The following is a 20,605-nucleotide window of genomic DNA, read 5'->3' on the forward strand; positions in this document are numbered from 1 at the left end:
AAGGGACTGAATATGCTCTGAAGGATTAGATATTTCTCTCAAGCCATTTTGCACACTTGGAAATCATAAGTTCTTACAATTGTAGAATTTATGTACTGTTTATTTTCATGAAAAAAACCACAACAAAAAATCCCTAAGCAACCATTCAGTAGAATGAGTTTGGGAACTAATCATTCAGCTGAATTTTCATTTGCTTAAAACAACACAAGAAGAAATATCAGCTGGGATGGTTAAAATATGTTCAAACATCTGTCATGAGTAGATTATGTCATTTCCCCCTCTTTGTTTCTATTATCTGTTCTATTAACAGGCAATAAAACTGACAATGGGAATTTTTGTTGTTAGACAACAAATGGAAGCTTTAGTGGAGAAACCCTAGTTTCCAAGCACTTAACGTGCACAAATGCATGCTTGCCATCCTTTGGAAGGTAATTGTAGTAAAATGGGCTGGTTCTTTATCTCAGTTTTTGTTGCTTGCAAATCTCAAAGTGGAAATGAAAATGGAATGAAAGGGTGAAAGATGAGGGGAAATTAATTTAAGGTTCATTAATTTAATTAAAGTTTCTTTACAGTGGTCATGTGGGGTAGCTTCATCCATTTCCATGTACATGAAGATTTTTGAAAAGTTACCCCAGGGGGCAGCTAGGTGGCGCAGTGGATAAAGCACCGGCTCTGAATTCAGGAGTACCTGAGTTCAAATCTGGCCTCAGACACTTACTAGCTGTGTGACCCTGGGCAAGTCACTTAACCCCCAATGCCCTGCAAAAAAAAAAAAAAAAAGAAAAAGAAAAGTTATCCCAACAGCTATGACAGAGGAGCCTGGATCAGTGAAATGGCTCAAATTTATATCTACCTCTAGTTCTGTGGATCAAGGTACTCATTGGTCTCTTGTTGGTCCATAAAAAGGCATTGGGGGTGGTTATGGGTGGTTATCCTGGCATACAATAACAATAACTAATAGATATTCATATATATATTCACATATATATGAACTTTAACAATTCCACAGTTCCTTGCTTACATTTGGGCCCCACAAAACCCTCTGAGGCCAGTACTATAGGTATTATTCTTCCGATTTTATTTAGGGACAGTGATTGGTTTTCTAGTGTCATTGGTTTAGGAGTGAGGAAATTCCTTCCATCAATGCAGGTCAACATCTCTGTAATTCAAAGAGTTACGCAGGGGGCAGCTAGGTAGCACAGTGGATAAAACACCAGCCCTGGATTCAGGAGGACTTGATTTCAAATACTGCCTCAGACACTTGACACTTACTAGCTGTGTGAAACCGAGCAAGTCATTTAACCCTCATTGCCCTGCAAACCCCCCCTCCCCCCCAAAAAGTAACCAAGTTCAACTCTCTCATGTTTATGTTTAATGTGAATGTACAAATAAAACCTATATCAGATTGCTTTTCATCTTGGGAAGGGGAGAGGGAAGGGAGGGAGGGAGAAAAATTTGGAACCAAAAATCCTATGAAAACAAATGTTGAAAACTATCTTTACATGTAATGGAAAATAATAAAATACTTCAAAGAGTTACCCAGGGTCACACAACCCATATGTTTCAGAGACAAACCTTGGGCCCAGGTCTCCATGGCTCCGAGGCCAGCTCTTTATCCATTATGCTACTGATGCTCATTTTTCAGATGAAGAAATTGAGACTAAGTGACTTGTCCAGAGTCACAAAGCTAGCAAGTATTAGGGATGAGATTTGGAGCTACACCTTCTTAACTTCAGTGCTAGACATAATTCAGAGTCATATAATAAACATCTGGCCTTTCTGCCAAGTATTGCTTTTCTTCCCTGAGAAAGCAGAAAAAAGCACACAAACACAACACAAATCTCTCCAAAATAGGTTGTTGAATTAAGGGTACAAGCTGAAAGTGGAGAGACTGACAAGACAAGATTGAACCTGAAATGTTTATCGAAATTCTATGTTTTCCATCCCACTCAACCTAAGAGTTACATGTGCCCCAAATAATTCTCAGTAATGAGACTTAGGCTAAAAAACAAAAATAAATGCCTTTGGTTCCATATAGCTAGTTTGAAAGCAATCAATCCACAAATATTTAAATTCCTGTCACATATCTAGAACTATTCTAGATAATGTGTAGCATGCAAAGAAAATCTGAGAATGTGATTATTATACTAATTTCTAATGATTGATGTTTTCATCAGAATGTGTTAAAATAGGGAAAAAATGACTAGAAAAACACTTCTTGACTTAATTTCCCCATTGTAGGAAGCTGGCCCAGCCTGTGACTGAAAGCTTTTTTAGAAAGACCAAATATATGCTTAATAAGTACAAAGGGTGAATGCTCTCAATAATTATTATTCATTGTGAACAAGTTGGTATTACTGACCCTTCTTTTAATTGGTAAGATGGAGAATTTGCTAGATTAGGTAGACTCTCTTAAGATTTTACTTATGATTTTATCTCAGTGTGAATTCAGGATAACAAAACAAAACTGTTTTGAACAACTGTTAACTAAGTAGCCAAGAATTTAAAGGAAGATACTCAAGAGCTGCTCACTTGGATCGCTGCTTTTGGATCTCCAAATATTAACCATCACAGTGGATGTAGATTGTTGAGAAGGAGGGTAGACCTTACAGAAGTAATAGTAGGATTCTTTTGACTCATTTTCCCTGTTGTGGGAAAGCGGCCTATCCCATGATGTCCCCCATCCCTGACAATTTTCCCTTTTCCTCTATAGTGACTTTCTCATTCTGTCAATTCCTCTCATCCTTTCTTGTCCTCTGGTGAGATTCTTCCTGGTACCTTCATGTGAGGAAGTACTTACACTACTTAATTTTACTTCAAACCCAGGAAACTTTCTACCTCTTGTGTTTCCTACCCACTCCCGGATTTTCAGCATCCTTTTAAGGGTTGTCTTCCTTCATTAGAATGATTAGAATGCAAGTTCCTTAAGGCCTGTCAGTATCTTTGTTTGTTTGTATTTGTTTTATTATTGCTTGGCACTGAGAAAAATGATTATTAATAATGACTGATGGGGGCAGCTAGGTGGCGCACTGGATAAAGCACCGTCCCTGGATTCAGGAGGACCTGAGTTCAAATCCGGCCTTGGACACTTGACACTTACTAGCTCTGTGACCCTGGGCAAGTCACTTAACCCCCATTGCCCCACAAAAAAAAAAATAATGAATAATTTGGGGAGATTCAGTGTTGCCTCTTTTTCTAAAGTCCTCATTTTAAAAGTTCAGTCTCTTGGAGGACATTACTGATAGTGAGATTGGACTAACTTTCTTGTTCAGACCCAGCCCAGGTAGGGAAGCCATTTTGCTCTTCTAAGGTTTGGCTGGGGATAAATTATTTGAATAGATTGCCCAAGTCTGCGGGTAACTTAAGAATAAATGACATAATCAAAGTTCAGGCCCAGCTCCTCATCGTAAAATTATTTTTTTCATTATTTGTTAAACAATTAGAGTTGATTGCCATCCCTCTTCCAATGGGCATATAAGTATAAGCTTCCATGATTGTCTTTGCTTTAGAAGAGAGGTGGGCAAATGGCCATCCTTTTTATCAAATAAACATGCTGGCATATTAATAAAATAATTAAACTATCCAGAAATTATATCTCTCAAACATTTTTAAATGCCACAATACTTGACACATTAGTAAGCAATTAATAAAATAAAATAAAATAAAAATAAAATAAATAGGGGCAGCTAGGTGGCACAGTGGATAAAGCACTGGCACTGAATTCAGGAGGACCTGAGTTCAAATCTAGCCTTGAACACTTGACATTTCCTAGCTGTGTGACCCTGGGCAGGTAACTTAACCCTCATTGACCCCCCCCCCCCAAATAAAATAAAGTGAGCAATTAATCAAAGCTTTACTCTCTGTCATCTATCTAAAGCTGATTCTCCTATAAGCAGGAAGTCTCCCACCTCTTAGATTGCAAGTGTGAATATGATAGCATTTAAATAATGTAGAATTCTGGTTCATGAAATGACTACACAAAAAGTATTTATGATAATTACCTGAAATCAAACAGAGCTTGGAGATCTTTGTCCTGTAGTGCTTAAAATAGGTCAATCTGTGACTTGCAGACCGAGGCTCAATGAAACAATTTTGATGATTTTATAAGAATATGCCTTCTCTTCCTTTCTTAGTAAATTTCTCTGACAATGGAAGGAGGACCACAAATGTGTTATGATGAATCATATTATTACTATCATCAGGTATTCTTGAGTTCACAATGATGGGATACAAGGAGAGAGAAACCCTGCTACTCTCCTTCTATTACCAGAGGAAGCAATTCTTCATAACTATTCCACCCTCATTATATTTTCTTTAAACTTTTGTAAGTCCCCCCCTACAGTTTCTTTGGATTCTAAATCTCCCTTATATCACCAGATGACCCATCAAATGAAGAGGCTAGAAGGGACCTTTGACTAAAGATTCCTTTGTCTTGTACAAAAGGAAGGATTGAAGAAAAGGAACAAGACTCATTCCATCTTGAAGAAACCTTGACAATTAGAATTTATATGACAATCTCATTGTTATGAAATTACAAGGACAGTTGCAAGGACCGAGGCAAAGTGTTTTAGAATGTAAAACACAGACGTTGCATTTTGAAAATACTAAGGAAAAAATGTTATAACAGCATTGGCATTTTCCCACTATTACTAAACCCATTTCCCCTTTAAACCTATAATAGTATTGTTATAAAATTCAGAATCAAAAGTGTTCAGAATAATATAACTCAGTTACCTCTTGTTTTAAAAAAGTAAAAATGTCTTGGCTCATGTTACTTTTGCTTTTTTTGATTATTTTTTTTAACCCAACTAATTGCATATGGTGGATGAAAGAGACTGAAAAGCCAAGGAAAGACACCAATATTGTGAACCAGAGGGCCTGAAAGATAATGGTGCTTCATAATACATAAACAGGAAACAAGAAAAGTAGGGTGAGTTTGGGATAAAAGATAATGAACTCTATTTTGAACATAATGAGGGCCATGCAATTTGGAAATGTCTAGTAGGCACTTGATAATGTGAACTAGAGTTTAGGAGAGAGATTAAGTCTAGAAAAATATATTGGAATAATTTTCACATAGATAATAATTATAATAAAAGATGATCATATCCCCTACAGAGAAGATCGAGAGTGAAGATGTCTCTTGACAGAGTACTGGGAAACACACAGGGTTATGAATTAGGTCATGGATGATGATCCCACAAAGGATTTTGAAGAGTGACCAGATTGGTAGTGGAGAATTGAGAAAGAACAGAAAAGAACCCTGTGAGAAAATCCCAGGGAAGAGAGCATATTGAGAGAGTGGTCAACTGAGAACTCTGTATGTTCCAGAGATCCTCAGACCTCTAAAATGTTCCATAGAGGGCACACAGATTAAGACTGAAGAACGGTCAATCACATTTATCAATTAAGTTATGACTCACAACTTTGGACAGAGCAGTTTCCCATGGAATGATGATGTTAGAAGCTAGACTGTAAGTGATTGAGAAGTTTTAGTATCAGGATTAGTTAGAATCCAGATCTTTTGACTGAATATATAGTATTCTTCATTTTACTTTAATACGTCTTGAGACTACAAAGTTAACAGCTGATTTGTTGAAGAATGCAACCTATCTATTTCAGACACCTATGTGGGGTATTCTACTCCAGTCTGGCTTTACTCTAAACCTGTCCATTCTTATTCCTGCCTTTCCACCACACACCTAAAGATTACACCTCCAAGATACTCGGAATCAATTTCTTGGCATGGGTCCAGGCTAATCCTGGGTCCAGATTCCATTTGCCTTCTATTCCCATGATCCCACGAAGTTATTCATCTATGGCAGAGAACTCATAAAAAAGTCAGCCATGATAGTATTTTCCCTCAGTCTGGGTGCATCTTTTTTTCCCCCTTGAAAGAGGAGAATCAGGTTTAATATTTCAAAAGCACTTTAATAGTTGCTCCCTGATTTATAGTCATTTACTAGTTAGCCTTCAAACCTCCCCTGAGGGTGGTAGATAAGCATTATTATCTCTTTTAGAGTCAATTGAGGGATACTGAAATGCAGAGAGGTAAGGTGAGCTGCCATATATCTCCCAGCAGAGCTAGAGCTGATGGGAGGAAAGCTAGCTCCAAATCAGCAGCTTTTCACCCCCTAGGCCACTAAACTGCATTTCCTGGCCAAGAATTCAGCAGAATAGAACCTAGAGCATTTCCCCCCTCACTGTGAATAACATCTTCTAGACATGCAATGTAGCTGCTTTTAGGAGCAAATGGAAGATCCATAAGAAAGCTTTTCAGATTGATAAATATTGTTTACATTTTAAAAAAATTCCTGGCTCTCAAATGCAACCATATTAGGGGGCATGTGCCCCGATTTTTATTTAAAGTGGAATTTTGGCAATTTACTTTCTGCTGCTTTCCTTCACCAAGTGCTACAGGCTCAGTAGGAACTAAATAAATGATAATTGCCTTATGTGGAGCATATTTATAACCAGCAAAATGTGGCAGCCCCTGTTTTCACTCCTCATAATGAAATAGGCCATTATCTCCCACCAAATGTTTTCTTCCTTGTATTCCTTCCAGCACTTTAGACAGATTGTACCTACAAATATTTTCCTATTGACCCAGCCTTTATTATTATCATTAGCCTGGACCTGGGATTTATTTAATCAGTGGAGGGAGCTGCTAAATAAAATCCATATAGCAATGCAGAGCAGTTACTGTTCTCCAACTGATAGAGCAGGAATGCTTAATCTGGGGTCTATGAATCTGTTTTAAAAAATACTTCAAGAACTCTGTTTTAATACAATTGGCTTCTGTGTAATGCTATATATCTTATTTTATTCATTTCAATATATTACTGTGAGGAAGAGTCCATGGGCTTGATCAGACTTACAAAGTGGTCCATGACACAAAAAAGAGTCAAGAACCCTGTCTTTGAATTTCCTGGGGCCACTGGGAGTATGTGTGTGACTTGCTAAGGGTCCAGCAGCCATTGTGTATGAGACAGTACTTGAACCCAGATTATCCAGGCTCTTGAAGCCAGTTCTATATCCCTTAAAATACTGCAACATTTTAAAAAAGTATAGTACACAGAATCCTAGAGTTAAGAATACATTGTTCAGGGGCAGCTAGATAGCACAGTGGTAAAGCACCGGCCCTGGATTCGGGAGTACCTGAGTTCAAATCCGGCCTCAGACACTTGATACTTACTAGCTGTGTGACCCTGGGCAAGTCACTTAACCCTCATTGCCCTACAAAAAAAAAAAAAAAAAGAATACATTGTTCAAATGCTGCCTCAAACCTTCCAAGTTGTTTTTTAAAATCCTTTACAATTTATCCAATTTCTCTTGACCTTAATTTCTTCATAGGTAAAATGATGATAATAATTCCTATTATTTAATAATTACTTAATAATACTTGTTTAGTAATAACTACTTCACATAACTGTTTTGAGGATCATATGAGATAACATATACATAATGTGCTTTGTTTGGGGTATTATATGAGCTAGATATTATCTTATGGCTTCATATAGTTGTTTTTCTCAGCTTAGTCCCAGGGGAAGTGGCTGTTGCTGCCTCTAAATTCTTGTCTTTCTCTTCTCTGAATAATGATACCATCATTTTATTTTATTTTACTTTTATCGTAGCCCAATGCAAAGCAGAGCTGCTATTAGGAAATTTTGTACCCTAAACCAAGCAACAAAAACTTCGATAAGAATCCATTGTACAAATCATACCTTCAGTTGCACAGGGAGGGGAAGGGGTGTCAGGGAGTTTGCCCCTATGGGGGGGCAAGGCAAAAATCATGTGACAGTGGCATAAGGATATTTTTAGGGAAACAACCATGACATAGAGGAGAGAAGGAATCCAATCCAGACAGCCATGAAGTAGTGAGGATTCAGTCCTGGGAGCAGGACTTCCCCATTCAGAGCATGCATAGATATTTTATGATGTTTTGTTCTCTACTTACTTCATGCCAAAACAAAACAAACAACAACAATAACAAACACACACACACACACACACACACACACACACACACAACCCTTTTAATTGGCTGCTGAGCCAGAACTAAGTGTGTTTACAAAAGCTGCTAAGAAGATAAATCAACCATATTCTTCCCTGTTAGCAAGTGAAGCAAAAATGGCTTTGGATCCTCCTGGTCCTCCCAAGCTGAACTGAGACATGTGAATATATGACCGTGATATTGCTTTTGTTCCTGTTGTATCTATTTTTTTCCATTATTAGGCAAAGGAAGATTGGATATGTAATGACCTTGGAGCCTGTTAGCTTCAAAAGTTCTGATGAGCTAGCAGAGTTTGCAAGAAATTCTAGAACAATCCGCTTGACCCAGCCTAGCACTAGATTAAATTTTTAGTCAAGCTTCCATGTCCTGAAAGAAAGGAAATGATTCATCCATTGGCTATGCAAAAATGAACTTAATGGTGTGAAAAAAAAAAGTTTGTAAGTTACCACTTAAAGTTTGAGCCCACACACCCCAGGTAGAGATGAGAATGTACATTGAGTCCAGGGATATAGGGGTTAAGGATATGTTTAGACTTTCATTCTTGCTATATCTTTTCAGTTAATATCTTTTTTAAAAATGAAAGCTAATTGATATGAATTGATTAAATTGCTAATGGGATATTAATCACTGGTATTGATAATATCGAAGAGATAATAATTGGCACTGAACAAACCATAACGAAGGTTTGAGCCAAAAGCATTAGAAAGATAACCTCAATTATTTGGGAAGAGTGCTAGAATCCCAAGAAGGAGCAAAAGTTCAGCTTGGGAAACGCTATTCATTAATGCAGTTGGGGTTGGAAGAGTAATCCAGAACTACAGCCCCCCAAATAATATACCTTTGTAACTAGATTTTAAACTCCATCTCCCCTATACTTTACGGAGACTCCAAATATTGTCAGTGCCGTTTACACTCGGCACACAGGGAATAGAGACTTTGTGGTTCAAACTTAGGTATGGTTCTGGTAGAAAACAGGCAAAGCCTGTTTGGTGAGAATTCTTTTAATTGATTGTCATGTGATGATTAAAATGGTTCAAGAGACATAATTTCTGGGTATTTTAATCATTTTATTAATAAGGCCAGCATGTTATTAATAAAAGGATGGCCACTTGGCTGTCTCTCTCTCTTAGACCAAAGACCATCCTGGTGGTAGGCTCACAGAATAAGGTATTCCTGAGGTGTGGAAATAAACTCTGATTGGTTAACACAACGAGAGGTGGGCTATATTGAAATGAGGGCTGAGAGTGGTATCCTGTCACCCTTGGAGAGACTATCTCTATACCCAGACCACTTCCAGACTTGGACAATCTATTCAAAGAATTTATGCTCCACCCAAGCCTGAGTTGAACACAATAGCTACCCTACCAGGGTGGGGTCTTAGTCCATTCTCATTATCGGCAATGTCCTTCAAGAGTCAACTTTTAAAATAAGAACTGTAGAAAAAAGGGGGAAACTCTAGATGTCTCCAAATCATTAGGTATCAATAATCATTTCTCTCAATCCTATTTTTGTTCAGTAGTATCTAAATGATTCGACAGTTTTAGTTAATGTGAACATTCCTCTCACTTGTCAAGTAAGTCAGAGAAATTGGTAAAGACTGGGTTATACTAGTTTGAAGGAAATCACTATTATTATTATATTATATTATATATTATTGAACTGCTAATGCGATTCAGTCAAAATGATTTCCTGGAGAAAGTATAAAGAAAGAGGGCTGGATATATAACCAGAGGATCTCGGATGGAATCCCAGCTTTGCTACATACTCCCTAAGTGATATTGGGCAAATCATTTAATTTTTCGAGCACTCTGTTTCTTCATCTGTAAAATTAGATTAGAGCATTAGATGGTATCCAATTTACAGTTCCAAATGTATCACCCTATTGTGTGTGGGACTGGGTGGGGTGTTCATGGAAGGGCTAGGTGGGAAGGACTAACTTAAACTTTCCTTTCTTGATAAGGAGAGTACAAACTATACAAAATTCTCTTTCTACTTTTTTTTTTCCTTTTCAGCTCTTATTCCCAAATTTCATCTTCCTTTTTCCTCACATCCTTTTCTTAGCTTCAGCCTAAAATCAGACATCTAATAGTAATAATTTCCCTGCATTTGGGAACACAGATCAAGATATTAGGGCCTTACTGGTATGTTGTCACAGTTCTGTAATCCCTGGTGCTAAGAGATACTAAGACCAGTGGGTTGCTTGACCTGCAGTGGGCTAGGTTGATTGCATGTCTTCACTAAGTCTGGCACTGATATGGTGAGCCTTCAGGAGCATGGGACTGCCAGGTTGTCCAAGGAAGGAATGATCCAGCTAAGGTCAGAAAGCAAGTAGGCCGAAACTCCCCTGCTGACCAGTACAAGGATTGCCTATAAGATTGAGAGACATGAAAGAAAGAGGGAGACAGACAGAGACACAGACAGAGACAGAGAAAAAGACAGAGAGATACAGAGAGACAGAGCTAGAGAGACACAGAGAGAGACAGAGACATAGTGATGGAAAAAGCTAAAAGGGTTAACAGATAACCTATCAATAGTTGCTATCAATAGTACCTAAAAGGGTTAACATAGAAACTAAGGTTTGTGTTCTTACAGTAAGCAAGAGGGTTTGTCCCTACCAATCCTCACCATCAGCAGAAACAGTAACTAGGGACCATTAACCATTAATAGCCATTAATATTCCTAGATGACAGAATGCCTAGAAAGCAGATCTTAAGTAAAGAGATATCATAAACACAGAGACCCTCTGGGTCTGACAAGTTTAAGCTTGTCTTTAGGAACCTGCGCGGGTTATGACATGTAAAGGTACCCACCTTGGAGGTTGTCTTAGGACCCCAGGAAGTCCAAATTAGGATAAGATCTCCCATGAACCTCCTGCAAGGAGGAGACCAAGATAATGATGAGATAACCTACTTTTTCTCACTAGAAATATAACCATTTTCCCTCTTCCTTGGGAAACTGAGTCACTGAGTATTGTAATTCTTTGGGATGCCTCCTGATCAATTTGATCAATCAACCCCCTCCTCCACATCAGTAGGAACAACGTTAAACAGAGGAAATAGATAATGAGGTTTCTTTCTTCCATCTTTCTATTACCATTTATGTCCCTAAGTTCTGGTTAAATGACTCAAGTGGAGACACAGACATACTTTTCTGTTCCTAGCTTTCTACATACGGAGGGAAAAAAAAGGTATTTCAGATATCCTTTTTCTATTTCAGAGGAGTGTTGTATACATGTAAATTTGTAAATAAGTAAATTACATTCTGGGGCTCCGACCTCATTTGTCTTTCCAACCAATGTATACCTATGGCCATTTTACATATATACCCCTAAACTTTCCATGAGAACTGACTGAATTACAAAGTTCTCTCTCTCTCTCTCTCTCTCTCTCTCTCTCTCTCTCTCTCTCTCTCTCTCTCTCTCATCTATCTCTATCTATCTATCTCAACCAGAGATAGGAGAAAATTTGAAAAATAAATATTCCAAAAGTTAGAATTCAACAATCTAATCCAATTGGCAAGTATTCATTAGCAAAAATGATAGTTTTTTTCTGGATTCATTATGCCAAATTTATATTCCCTGAAGATTTATACAATATTATAAAAATATACAATAGAGAATAGATTAAGTAACTTCTGGGAAGCTTTGGCTCTTTAGTCTGTCTATTGATATCACAGCTGTATTGAAATATGTGCTTGCACATATTGTCATGATGTATTCATGTACACAGCTCCATTCTTAGAGTAGTTACACATAACATCCCTTTACCCTGAATATTGGTTCCATTCCTGTAAGTTTGCATAGTACAGAGATCTGCTTTTCTAATACTGTGGGAGTGGGGGGAATGATGACCATGGAAAAGCAGATGTGGAGCCCCTAAAACATGTTAATTTTAAGAGCTTTAATTTTAGGACCATCAAACTATCAATGAACCTTTAAATATGGGGACCCTCTACCTTTTTTTTTTAAATTAGTACAAATGAGCTTATAATGTTCACATTTGGAGTTACAAACATTTTCTGGAATAGGGCAGGGATTTTTTACATTTTAGCTTTTGCCTTCCCCTCAATATTGGCTGGGATGTAGAGATGCACGTAATGCTTTAATAGTCTGGTAGTGATATCAGAGAACTTGAAGTCTGCAGCTATAACAATTTACATGCATAGAAGCTTCTAGCACAGTGGCTGTTTTTGAATTATTTATGCAAAGGAGAACACAGTTCTATTCTTTATTTGCAATTACACCAATTGCATGCTTAAAAAAAGCAAAAATTTCCACTCCTGGTGGCTTCTTTTTGAGTCTGGATTCTTTACCTTGTCACTAACTGTTCTTCCTGATGAAGACAAATCAGGATTACATGGCTCCATGTTTTGCACTGACTGTGAAAGAGTAATAGTTTAAAGCAAGGACACCAGATTCCACAAGCTGAACAGGTTTCCTCTTCATTCAAGAGGCTTTTCACACGTCTTGCTCTGCACTGCTGAATAAACAAGATTCAGGCAATGGTCTTTTGGCCTAGCTTGATGGGTCACCTTAGAAAAAGAAGTGGGAAAAAGTATTGCCAGCTATAAATGGCCATATGAAAGTACACTATACATCAGTAATAATATGAGAGAAATGCAAAGTTATATATGGGAAAAGTTAATGTTGGATGAACTATGAGCCAAAAGCCATAGGGACACTTTTGGTGATTCTTTGAATTGGTTCAAAAATTCTTGCTATCAATTTGGAAGCATGGAATAAAGGGGGCAAAATTGCTAATGCCTTTTAAGCCCATTGATAGTCTTCTACCCCTAAGAAACTCACAGGCAAAAAGAAAGATCTACTACATGACAAAATATCTTTTGTGAAGCAATAAAGAACAAGGGGAAAATGGAGGTGTCTGTCAATCAGGGAATGGCTGAAAGTAATTGTGGTATACAAATTCTGCAGCTGAACAATTTGATATGGTGATAGAGAGCTGGTCTTCAAGCCAAGAAGATCTGGGTTCAAGTCCCAACTCTAACTCATACTGACTATAAGCCTGGGCAAGTCACTTGCCACTCAATACCAATGCTGTAGGCTATTCTCTAAGATTCTCTCTCTCTCTCTCTCTCTCTCTCTCTCTCTCTCTCTCTCTCTCTCTCTCTCTCTCTCTCTCTCTCTCTCTCTCTCTCTCTCTCTCTCTATATATATATATATATATATATATATATATATATATATATATATATATATGTATACACACACACACACACACACACACACATATAACAGAGAAAATACCACTTTGAGTTTGTAGAGAGAATCCCTTTATGCAAGAACTCCTTATATCAGAGTATTCTGGGGGGGGGCATGGATAGAGGAATAAAGCAAGAGATTATCTGTCTCTCCCCAATCCCCCCATGAATAATTTAAAATTATGACTTTGGAGTGGCAAAAATGACTCAAAGTCAGGGTATAGCAAATGTTCAGTCTGACAACTAGAGGCTTAAGAATACTTTTGGGCAGGTACTCCTGAATCAACAAATAACAGGCCCTGGGTATAGCTGTGCCATGTGGTAGCCTCAGTTTCAAGAACTCTTGCCCCACAGACAGTGTAGGGCTTAGACCCTGGATCGGGGCGGGGAATCCAGGCTAGAAGCTGTCCTGGCCTCTGACTGTGGGTAAGGAGGATCGAGCACCCTCAGGTGTGTCTGGTCACAGAAGGGTGAGCCCCTGCTAGCTGTGGGAACTTACAGGAGAGTAGAGCCCCTGGTTTTGATTTCAGGGCAGAGATGTGAGCAGATGCTTGCAGCTTCAGGAATGACCATATAGAATAAAATTATCTGTGGTGACAAATGACATTGTAGGTATGGGTAGGGAGGAATACCTGAGGTCAGCCCCCCAGATAGAGTTCATAAAAGAATAGCATGAAAAACCTGAAGCTTGAGACTTTATCCCCTACACCTCCAGACTAAAGCCTGACTCTAATATGAAGATAATAGCTGAGAAATAAGCCATTTAGAAAATGAGTAAGCAAAAGAGAAAGAACTTGACATAGGTAGCTATCTATTATGACAATAGAGAACTGGGTTCAAATAGCTAGTGAGTATCAAGTGTTTGAGGCTGGATTTGAACTCAGGTCCTCCTGAGGTGGTGCTCTATCCACTGTGCCACCTAGCTGCCCCACTTCAAGCAATTATTAAGGAAAATTATGGTGAAGTTTTAGAATTACAGGGTAAAATAGAAATTGGAAGAAACCCCACTGATTACCAACCGAAAGAGATCCCAATATGAAAATTCACAAGAACATTATATCTAAGTTTTGAAGCTCGCAGGTCCAGGAGAAAATGATACAAGCAACTAGAAAAAAAAAAACAATTTGCATACTGTCGAGCTACAGTCAGCATAACTCAAGATTTAGCTGCTTCTACTTTGCAACCAAAAAAGAACTTACCTGGCGAAGTTGAGTGTAATCCTGTGTGAAAAAAAAAATACATATTTAATAAATTAAAGAATTTTCAAGTATTCATGAAGAACAGATGAGAATTGAATGGACAATTTGTGTCAAATTGTGTTCTTCTTTAGTGTGGAACATGGAGGGAAGGAGATAGTTTGGAACTAAAAATGTTTTTAAAAAACCTAATACAAATAATAATAGAAGAAAAATGAACAGAAGCTAAGGCAGGGGTGGGGGAGGATGGAAGATAAGGATTCCTTATAGCAATGAAATCATAGGTCTAGTCTATCCCTCTATAAATGTCATGGACTATCATGCATTTAAAAAATGAAGAATGCAGAGAAACATGGAAAGATTTGTAGGAAATGGAGAAAGGAATAAGCAGAATTGAAAGAACAATATACGATGGAAATGAAAGCATGACTAAAAGGAAGGTGAACTCTGAGTAATTGAAAAACCAAGAACAGTTGGGGAAAATGGAAACATATCTCCCCCTGTAGCAGAGATGCAGGGGTCCTTCTAGGAAAGAATGAGTATGTGGGCAAATGGGAGAGGGCCAGTATACTGGATACTAATTATTATTTGATAAAATGATAAAATTTGGAAGGGGAGAATGGTATTTTATTTTATTTTATTATATTTTGCGGGGCAATGAGGGTTAAGTGACTTGGCCAGGGTCACACAGCTAGTGTCAAGTGTCTGAGTCCATATTTGAACTCAGGTCCTCCAGAATCCAAAGCCAGTGCTTTATCTGCTGTGCCACCTAGCTTCTCCCCGAGAATGGTATTTTTAAATGTTTTTTTTAAGAAAGAAAAAAATAGGAAGAAAAAAAGGAGTTTAAACTGAAGCATCCTAATTCCATACCAAAATATAAATAAACTTCAATTGCAGAACAAAACCAAACAAAATAATAACAGCAGAACTCTACACTTACTCTCCCATCTCATATAACTAGCAGGTGAGATACCCAAAGCTGGGATACCTTCTTTCTCCCACAGTGATCTAGGAGAAACCCAAAGGTGTTATGTGTTTTTTTCTAATGTTAGTAGCTTAAATTCCTTTTGCAATACAAATAGGCAATATTTCCTAGTGATTTTAGTCCCCCAATCAGCTCATTTGGAAATATTTCCTAAAATCAAGATGAAATCTGCATTGTTTCAATTACTTAACATTTAAAAAATAATTTTAATGTCTTTTTTTTTTGGGTCTCACCCAAATTTTCTCTCCTATTCCTCTTCCTTCCAGAGAACCATTTATATCGCATTTTTTAAAGGAAAAAGAAAACAGGCCTCTTCAATTATACTTACTTCTATCTTACATGGCCATGCCAAATGCATCTCCATATAACAGCTTTTCAAAGAGGCAGTTAAAAAAAAGTATATAATTTTGAATGAATGAATTAAAACAAATTTATTAAACACTTACATGTAATTGGCACTATCCAAAAGCATTGGAAGAACAAAAACAAAAATTAAACAGTTCTCCTTAAGCATCTTATATTGCACTATAAAGATAAAGCACATAAAGTCAGGGAAATGATTTTTGTTCTGGGAAGTTGCAAAGATAGTGATTTTATCCACAGCAAAAAAAAGTGACGTGTCATTTTCAGAAGCAAGGGTGGAATTGATTTAATTACTGCCTTAGATTTTTGATGAAATAAAGACTTTTGGGTACATACATTCCTCTGGATTCATAAAGTTGTGTCACCCACTAGTGGTTGAGAAGTTATTTGAAATGACAACAGGTTTTTCATCTAAGACCTTCCTTTAAATGTGATCTATGTGGTCTTGACCAATCCTATTAGGATTATCCAGTTAGATGATGCAATGGATAGAGTGCCTGACCTGGAGCCATGAAGAGCCGAGTTCAAATCCAGCCTTAGACACTACCAGTGTGATCCTAGGCAAGTCATTTAGTCTTTGTCAGCCTTATTTTCTGCAACTATAAAATGGGGATAATGATAGTATTTACTTCAGAGGGATAGTAGACTCTTTTTCTTTTCTTTTCTTTTCTTTTGGGGGGGGGATACTAGACTTTTTTTTCAATGCAACAAACATTTATTTTATTTTTTCCAGTTATATATAAGGGTAATTTTCAACATTAACTTTCATAAGATTTAAAGTTCCAAATTTTTCTCCCCCCCCTCCCTTTCCTCCCCCTTTCACAAGACAGCAACCAGTCTGGTATTGTTTATGTATGTATAATCCCCAAGTGCTCTTTTTATCAGTTCTTTCTATGGGAATGGATAATATGGTTCATCAGTCCCTTGGGATTGTCTTGGATCATTGTAGTTAAGTCATTCACAATTGCTCATTGAACAATACTGCTGTTACTATGTACAACGTCCTCCCAATTCTGCTCACTTCACTGTACATCATTTCATATGAGTCTTTTCAGGTTTTTCTGGGATCATTCTGTTTGTCATTTCCTATAGCACAATACCATTCCATTACAATCATATACCACAGCTTCTTCAATCATTCCTCAATTGATGGACATTCCCTTGATTACCAATTCTTAGCCACCACAAAGAGTTGCTATAAATATTTTTCGTAAAATTTTTCACCCTTTATTCTTTTTCACAATTAATATTGCTAACTGGTTCCCTCCATCCTATTGCCTTCCTTATGATATTTACTCTATTATCTATCTTCTTTCACCCTATCCCTCTTCAAAATGATTTGCTTCTGTCTGCCCCCTCCCCCACTCTGCCCTTCCTTCTTTTGCCCCTCTCTCTTTATCCCCTTTCCCTCCTATTTTACTGCAGGGTTAGAGAGATTATTCCACCCAATTGAGTGTGTATGTTATTCTCTCCCTGAGCCAATTCTTATGAGTGTTAGGCTCATTTACTGCCCAGATTAAATAGATTACTCTATTCAATTGTGAATGTTTTGATCCCTCCTCGGAGGCAACTCTGATGAGATTAAAGTCTTTGAGCCTATTCTAATGAGTGTAAAGTTCATTTACTACTGCCCTGCTCCTCCCCTATCTCTTCGCCTACTCTATAAACCCTTTCCTGTTTCTTTCATGTGGGATTTCACCCCATGCTACCTCTGACCATCCCCCTTCCCCAGTACATTCCTCTCACACCTCAATTTTACCCTAAAGATGTCATCATGAGACAGTTAGGTGACACAGTGAGCAAAGCATCCACCGTGGACTCAGGGGGACCACAGCCAAAACCCGGCCTTAGACATAAGACTGCATGATCCCAGGAATGTCCTGACTTGGGAGTGAAATGGATTTTAAAGTCAAATTTTGCATTCAGTTCAGGCTTTTCATCACAAATACCTGAAAGTAATCTTTTTCATTGAAGTCCCATTTTTTCCTCTGAAAGATTATACTCAGTTTTGCTAGATATGTGATTCTTGGTTGTAATCCCAATTCCTTTGCCCTCTGAAATATCATATTCCATGCCCTCTTACCCTTTAATGTAGAAGCTGCTAGATCTTGTACTATCCAGACGGGGGCTCTGCAGTACTTGAATTCTTTTTTTTGGGGGGGGGCAGCTTGCAATCTTTTCTCCTTTACCTGGGAGCTCTGGAATTTGGCTATAATATTCCTGGAAATTTTCTTTTTGTGATCTCTTTCAGAAGACGATCAGTGGATTCTTTCCATTTTTATTTTACCTTCTGCTTCTAGAATATTAGGGCAATTTCCCCTGATAATTTCTTGGAAGATGATATCTAAGCTCTTTTCTTGATCATGGTTTTTAGGTAGACCAATAATTTTCAAATTATCTCTCCTGGACCTATTTTCCAGGTCAGCAGTTTTTCCAAGAAGATATTTCACATTGCCCTCTATTTTTAATTCATTTGGATTTGCTTTACTGTGTCTGGGTTTCTCATAAAGTCACTAGCTTCCATTTGTTCAATCCTAATTCTTAGGCAATTATTTTCTTCAGAGAGCTTTTGCATCTCCTTTTCCATTTGGCTTTTCAAGCTGTTGCTTTTTGTCTCATGTCTTTCCTGCATCACCCTTAATTCTCTTTCCATTTTTTCCTCTACCTCTCTAACTTTATCTTCAAAGTCCTTTTTGAGTGCCTCTATGGCCTGAGACCAATTTGCATTTTTCTTGGAAGCTTTAGATATAGGGGCCTGATATTGCCATCCTCCTCTGAGGGTTCACCTTGATCTTCCTTGTCACTAAAGAAACTTTCTATGGTCCTCACCTTTCTTTGTCTGCTCATCTTGCCTTTTTTTTACTTGGCTTTTACCTCTTTAAACTGGGGCACTGTTTCCAGGCTGCATCGTCCCAAAATTCAGGGGGTCCCAGGTGGTATGATTTAAGGAGGGGCAGGTTCTTCACTTGCCTCACCTTTTCCCTGGTCTGTAGATGACCCCAGACCAACTTGCTAATCAACCAACTTTGTGTGTTGTGTTTGTCGGCTCTGATGAGCCTGTGTCCTGCCCCCACCTGGGCCACTGCTACTCAAGCCTACCTCTTGCTTCCCAGCAGGGCTGAAACACCCACATTTAGCCTTAGCACCAGCATAGAACCTGGTAATTCCCCCCCTGCCAAGGTCTCAGCCCTCTCACCAGACTGTGAGCTTAGTTCCAGATGACACTGGCACTACAGCTGATTGAGAGGCTCTGGGGGGTCTCTTTCTCTGGTGAGGCTTTCCTGGGACTAGTTCAGTGTCAACATGACTGTGGGGTTGGGTTCCACTCCTCTCTTAGCAGAGCAGCAACCTTCTTCTGACCTTCCAAGCCATATTTGTTAGGAAAATGATATCAGCACATTCTTCTGTGGATTTTGCTACTTTAGGAATTGTCCTATGACATTATTTGGATGTTTTTTGGAATGAATCTATTGTGAGTTCAAGAGCTCACTGCCCTTCCTCCACCATCTTGGCTCTGCCAGGATAGTAGAATCTTAATAAATCTTTTTCTCCGCCAGTTTTTCCCATTAACTGGAAATTTAAGCAATCCCTGTCTGTCTATATATACAAATTGGTTTAGTTGACTTCAAGGTAAGGAGGGGTGCAAAATCCACATATTAGAATTTAGTGAATGAATAAGGTTGAATATATGGCTTTTTATTTTCCCTCTCCTCCTCTCCTCTTTCCTTTCCTCCTCATTGTCATCTTCCTCCTCCTTCCTTCTCCTCTTCTTCTTCTTCCTCCTCTTCTTTCTCTTCTTTTCCTTCTTCTTTTCTTCTTCTTCTCCTTCTTCTCCTTCTCCTTCTCCTTTTCCTCCTCCTCCTCCTCCTTCTCCTTCTCTTCCTCTTCCTTCTTTTCCACATAAATGATTTATATTTACCACTGCGAATCAGTAGAACACAAGTAACTAACCCTAATTAATTGTGGGATGATGTAGAAGTTTCTTCCCCTCCCAAGAATCTAATTTCCTTTTCTGTAAAAATGAAACATTGGACTATATCATCTTTAAGATTTCCCTTTTGGCTTTAATATGACCAGAGATTAAATTTCTGAGTGTTTTTTTATATAATGTAGTTTCCCATTGTATTTTGGTTCTGATCTATATTTTAATATAAATCAATTTTAAATTGATCTTTTTAATACAAAATTAATATGAAGTTCATATAACTACTTACTCTGTATCATGTACAAAAGAAGTCTAAGATACCAACAAACTGACTTTTAGTTGCTACTAAACGCAGGCATAATTTTTGCTTGCATTTATATCCATCAATTCAACTAAGTTTTTCATGCAACAACATTGAGTTTACTTAATTTTTTTTCTATTTTTCTACATAATGTCTTGGAAAGTTCTAGTGCATAATTCAAGTTAAAGAGTAATTCCCTATTGATAATGAGGTTTTTCAGATTTTCTTGTTTGTGAATGATATCAAGCCTGCAACACTGTAAAGCCCCTTAGATTAACAAATTCAAAAGAATTTAGTTAAATTATCTATATAGGAAAACTAAGTGGATAAAGAAGACTGATTAAGATTATCATTCATATTTGGATGGATACAGAGATCATCCATAAGTGTGTGTGTATGTGTGACACATACACACATATCTACACATTATACATACATACACATATATGTATGACAGACATATAGAGCAATTTTGCAAATGAACAATGGGCTTGGCCTAGAATTAAAGAAGAAAAGCAAAGTAGATGGAATTATCTTCAGGAAAGTACTTGGTGCTTTGCATGAACCCAAGTATCCCTGAAATATAGGCCTATATTTTAAAATA

Source organism: Dromiciops gliroides, chromosome 5, assembly GCF_019393635.1.
Source record: "Dromiciops gliroides isolate mDroGli1 chromosome 5, mDroGli1.pri, whole genome shotgun sequence".
In the NCBI taxonomy this organism is placed as follows: domain Eukaryota; kingdom Metazoa; phylum Chordata; class Mammalia; order Microbiotheria; family Microbiotheriidae; genus Dromiciops; species Dromiciops gliroides.